General features: G+C 34.4%; 1 protein-coding gene across 11 annotated transcripts in view; it reads right to left on the bottom strand.

Annotated features, from left to right (window-relative positions):
• The window catches only part of SYNCRIP (synaptotagmin binding cytoplasmic RNA interacting protein), a 36,657-nt gene that overhangs the window by 6,444 nt on the left and 24,213 nt on the right, over nucleotides 1-6,000 (bottom strand). For 4 of the 11 annotated variants that reach the window (XM_086745959.1, XM_086745958.1, XM_086745961.1 and 1 more), the window contains exon 12: nucleotides 3,130-6,000. This exon is cut by the window's right edge. The exons of the other annotated variants lie outside the window; for them this stretch is intronic. The gene's annotated coding sequence lies outside the window, so the exon portion shown is untranslated. Of the gene's footprint in view, nucleotides 1-3,129 lie in introns of those variants that run through there. 11 annotated transcript variants of the gene reach the window in all.

The raw sequence follows: 6,000 nt of genomic DNA on the forward strand, positions 1-6,000 counted from the left end.
CCATTAGCATGAAACGTGCAGCGTTACTTCATTTGCTAATTTTGACAGATTTTTAACAACATACATGCCATGGTTTTCTTCAAAGTAGCTTTCAAGCATCTCACTAATGCAAAAGCAAGTGTAAATTAACATACTTCGTAGAAATGCAGGTAATATGAACAAAATAATCTAGTGAAACTGTCCTTTAAGTCACAGTTACATATTGGTCACTTCTTGGTGAAAGTACTACTCACATATACACCAGTGATTGTCACTAGAGTTTTGTCTTCTGTTAAAAATATCTATCTAAGGATGTATACAAAACTCAAAAATTCTGTTGCAAATTGTGGATCGGAAAAAGGTTAGCTTGTTAGAACAACTGTTTGCAGTTTCTTACAGTTGCAACTGTAAGAAAAAAGGTTTCATTGCACTATCTGATGGAAGCATTTGGCCACAATCTGAAACAGGAACAGTTCTTTAATAGCCACTTCAGCTTTTCCTGATGCAGGGACTAGGTATTTTTATCTGTCATCTCAAATGCTGTAATAATAAAGATTAAAATCACCTTCCAATTGTGATACATTTGCATTACGAAAAATATTAATTTATTTTTTTACTAGCTCTCACTAGTGTTTTCGAATACAGAGCTTTATTTTTAAGTATGCCAAAATGACACCTTAAGAAAAGCCCTTATTTACTAATGGGATATCCAGAAAATTGCCTTTGTTGAATTCTCGCAGAGGAAGCCTTTTAACCCAGATCAGCTATGTTTAATAATAGAGCTTTTAAATAACCACTGCTAGTGACAGAGTTAGGTGCATTCTTCATTCCACTAAGGGGGGGGGCGGATCTGAAAAATGTTACTTCAGATAGCAGAACAATATGGGAAATGCTACACTTTGAACCAGGAACCCAGTACCCGATATATTCAGCTCCTGGCTTCCAATGACTGATTATGTGGATGGAAAATACCTTAACTACTATGACTGCTAACCCACCTGTTTAAATATACATACTGAATGATCTACGAAACATTTCAGAGATTTTTAGATCTAAGTATTTAACATCAAACAGTATATCACATTACACTAAACAAGATTTACACTCAACATTAACTTAGCATTGAAGTGGACACACTAAAATTTAAGAGTTAAAACCCACAACCTCCCTAATAGCTGCAGATGAGGAGTCAATTAAACAGTCTACTGAAGTTGGATTTTAGGTACCGCAAGTCATTTAAGTACTAGAATGTCTGTTTTTACTTACCGTTATCTTCTGTGCAGTCAAATGGCACAGGCTATTCTACTGGCTGGTAGCAGAACTAAGAATGCATTTCGTAACCTCCTTAGTGCAAAGAAAATAAGCAGTAAGATTCAATCTCTTTTCTACACATTAGTGACCAAAAGAAGTAAAAATGTGTTGTCACACTAACTGTGCAAACAGAGACAGTAAACTGTCACCATTAATCAGCCAAATGTATAATTCTCAAACTACAGGGAATCCAGATTTCTGATGCTGCTTCATGACCATTCAGGAATAAAACAACTCTTGGAACTGAAATGTATCTTCTGATGGAAACTTTAAATATTCAAGCTGTATTTAATTACCTATTACCTACATACTATGACTGTGGTTTTTTAGGCTGTCACAGATGCCTTTTTTTCCTTTTTTTTTTTTTTTAATTTAAAAAAAAAAAAAGCTTTTACCATGTACCTGAAAGTCTGACGATCTAAAGATGCCTTCATGAAGATTGCTTCAAATAATCAGTGTAACCCAGCATTTCCATAAATGAGCTCAGCTGTGCAACATCCACACAAAAGCTGGCCATTTAAAAATATATGTACATTTGTGGAAAAAAAATAGTACCCAGTTAATATACTGGCAAGAAAAATATATCATTACATGAGACAATCATCTCTCTCTCCAAATTCCAACTAAACTAGCAAGCTAGTCCTAGCAGCACTTTTCAACATATCTAACTATTGTAACCATCAAGCAAAGGAGCACTGAAGAAAAGTCACTCTTTCATCCTGTGGATTTTATAACACAAGTAAGTATAATTAAACACTTGCAAAGTGTTGACCAGATGCCTATGTTAATATCAGTCTCCCAGAAAAAAAGTTTAACATCAGAGCATCTAGGAAGTATTACGTTTGTTTGCACTAGATGGCTGTAAAGTAACAATAATTTATTCCTTCTCCCCCCAACAGCCATATTAAGGATCAAGGAATCCTCAGCTCAACTTCCTCTCCTGTTGCCACATACCATTTTTATCTGACAGAGCAAATGACTAAGTACAATCTGGTGTTTCTTCTGCCCAACTAATGCAACTAGCTAGCCCCAGCCAAGGGATGTCACATGCTGGTGTTAATTCAGTGAGACACTCAAAGACAGACTTTAAGTCCATCACAACCAGTCATAAAGTTGGGATTCAAAAGCTTCAGACTATGAATACAAAACTCAAGCTCCAATTTTACCAATTTCAATTCTCAGAACACTATGTTGTAAAGTTTATTGCCTTACTGCCCACTTCCAAAACTTGCTATTCCATTTTAAACAATTAACATCTTCCACTCAGTTTTTACTAATCCAATTGTGAGAATAACAGTCTTAATCGTGTGGAATGTATCAATTTGAATACGCTCTTTTTAAAAAGTGTCACATGTGTTTATGTCCATGTTGCCTTTCAGTTTTATTTCTTTAAAAAAATAAGTCTCCCCTCACTGATGTATGGAAGCATTAAACAGGCTGAACAGAAAAAGCTAAGCCTCTGAAGAATTATCAAAGGCACGAGGGAAAAAAGTTGCAGTCAGCTATAACATTTCTATCCTGAAACACTAAGTTGGGAATCCTACCTTCAGAGGAGGTTAAGTTTATTTTAGACTACGTCATACCCCTCACCCACAACAAGAACACAACTAGTATTCCTTATTTTACATTAAGACAGTATTTAGGTAAGAAGTGTACAATGCAGAAATTCAGAAACTGGTCTTGGTATCTGTAATAATAACCTTCCTCCAAACACTAAAAACACAAACTTAAGTTCTGGGTTGTAACAAATCTCCTCTTTAAAAGCTTAAAAAAAAAAAAAAGTACAGTTGTATGCCCTGTATGAAACTCTTCAAACAAAAATGAATATTAAAACAAGAGTATACTTTAAAAAGCTATGTATTAGAGTGTTTATAAACCAGAAGTGTTAAGCAGCAGCAGTTTCCAATTTCTTATTAAATTCAACTCGGCTTCAAATTTAGGAACACGTTACAAACCAATGTGGAACTACACTAGCTTATACTCAAACCTTTACAGGTGTCTCAGTAAAGAAAGCCTCCTATGAGAAAAAACAGAGGCAGCATAATACATTAAGTCAACACTTGCCTTCAACATGCCAAAGAGAACTGTGTGGTTTATGTCCATTTGTCAAAGCACCCCGTAAGAGATGCATTATTGCTGTAGAACATTTCAAGTTTACCAACACCCAAGTGCAATCAAACTGATGTTATATATATGCACTTGCCCATTCTCATCAGTATTTCCATACTTAATAATGAACGTTTTCTTTACACAATCAAATTTAAAGCTTTGAAAATAACATTTGATTTTTTTTTTCCACAATATTAATCACCACATGCAGTTTAGTTTTCTGATCATTTTGCTAAAAAACTGCACCAATATCAGAACAGTGCAAATTATATTTAATTTTAAAAGTTATAATGGCTTGAGTTCATAATTAGAAGGAACACTGTCAAGATCTTGATATTTTGCTCGCTCACCATTGCTTGCATTCCATTAAAACAAACACTTTCCTGTCAATTTTGCCTTTTTTTTTTTTTCCAAATAGTCCCCGTGCTTTTATCAGTTGAAATTAAGGATATGATCCAGAATTCCAACACGTGTAGTGCCTTAATAGCAATGTTTTTCTGCACTTCCATCAACTGTTATAATTCCATAAATATATTATACCCCCAACACATTTACAGACTAAGAACTAGTCACTAGCACTTGTGATCCCACAAGTGTTTAAGTTTTTCAGCAATGGAGAGATTTCAAGACTGAAAAATCTGAGGACTTCTCTCCTACAGCCCCCAGTATTTTCATTTTATAGAAGGTTCAAAACTGGGTTCCACATCTTGACAGTGTTCCTTATAAAACCGTATGACAGTAAAAGTGCCAGTAGGCATGGCAACCTCTTTGAAGGGAGCATTTAAACTCCTTGGCACTGGGAATGCCAGTACCAAGGATTACATTGAAATTCAAAATTATACTTAAGGCTACAATTAGCAAACCCACTTTCCATAAGCCTAATATTCTATCACTAGATTTAAAAATTCAGAAGCTAACGCAACTGTATACTTTTATGCTCAAATCTGAGGAAGAAGTTACTTTTCTTTAGCAAGGGCAGTATATGAAACTGTGGTAGCAAATGTCTCTTACGCATTGACTACTCATTTCACCATCATTCACTTAACTTTGTCTTAAAGTTCAAAACTGGCAAGGCACATTTACATATTCCAATGAATATTTGACAATTTTAAATTACACTTCATGTCCCAGCTATCCCAGTAATTGACATACAACATACTAAAATGGTTTATTAAGATAACAGAAAAAAATCAATTAATGTGAAACATACAGGCTATTGGCAACCACTATTCTAAAAATTATGTAAATACAAGTAAACATACTGAAATGTGTGCGATTCTAAGTTTTTAACCAGAAGATCTCTGTACTAACACACATTTATATTAATGACACATAAAAAAAATAAAAACTTTATTACAAAAATAAGTTACACTCGCCTCCAGCTTACAGTATAAAACAATTTTATTTGCAGGAATGCAAAATGATTGTTTGCCATGAGCATTTTCAACATATGACATGTCTAATTTTGTTAAAATTTGCATTTACTGGGGGAACTGGTGTGTATAAAACCTTAATTAGGTATAAGCTTCAATTTTAATTGTGGTGCCTATGGGTATGTAGTATAACTGCAGTATCCCTTTGGGCAGGGGGTTAAGGGAAGCTCTTTATGCAAAGTCCAAAGTCAGTCATAATTTTATCTATCTTTTACCTATATGAAGTTGGACTTGTCAAGGTTCTTTTGTTTTTGTTTTGTCTTTTTTAAAGGTGGTTCAATAGAGGATGCTTCACCACTGAACACTTACTGTCATCAAGGTGCTTTAGAAAATTAAAAACATAGCACAAATGATTGTACTCTACTCTACAGGTTATCATGATCTGCGTAAGAGAAATGGAAAGCTGATTCACCTGTTTTTACAGTGATCAGCAATAAGAAATGCACTAATGAAAACATACCTTTTACCTAAAAAGCTAAACTACAGCCATATACTATTCTATGATTTATGAAAAACTTCAAAATATCCAAATGTCAGGCTTCACTGTACAGTTGTCAGTTTTAGTCTGACCTTTTATAAAGGGACACTGCAGTATTTAGTACAAGTTGCTGATGCACTTTTTTTGAACATCTGATGTCTTACAAAAGTAACATCTTGCTAAACTATTATACATCCAAATAACTACAATATCTGAAGAAGCAAGGCTGCTTTTTCAGCCACAAAATACGACAAAAGCAAGGCCTGTTATGATGGTCATGAGGAAGTCTTACAAAGCCTCTGGAACTAAAGGCAACTAAGAATGTTACATTTGGTATATTATAATCTTACCCTCATATCATATTAAACAAGCCTTGCTTTTATCTACAAAGATTTTCTATGTACAGTACAGACAGGGTATAGTTCAATCCTCTGCTACTGAGGTAGTTAACCAACCCTTTAAAAAAGGTTCTGAAAAGAACCACTATCTGGAATGCCTGACTAACCAGCTCTGATGATTACACCTGAAACTGCTGTATCTGAACACAATTCATAAGTGATTACTATATAGACAATCATGATTAACCTTCATGAGCAGAAATAAAATGTAAGGATACCAATGATGGTATTCATCTATACCACTGCAATAAAAATTTAAATGCAAGAATTTGTGAATACCACTTTTGGAATC

This window comes from Chlamydotis macqueenii, chromosome 3 (genome assembly GCF_036417535.1).
Source record: "Chlamydotis macqueenii isolate bChlMac1 chromosome 3, bChlMac1.mat, whole genome shotgun sequence".
Classification (NCBI taxonomy): domain Eukaryota; kingdom Metazoa; phylum Chordata; class Aves; order Otidiformes; family Otididae; genus Chlamydotis; species Chlamydotis macqueenii.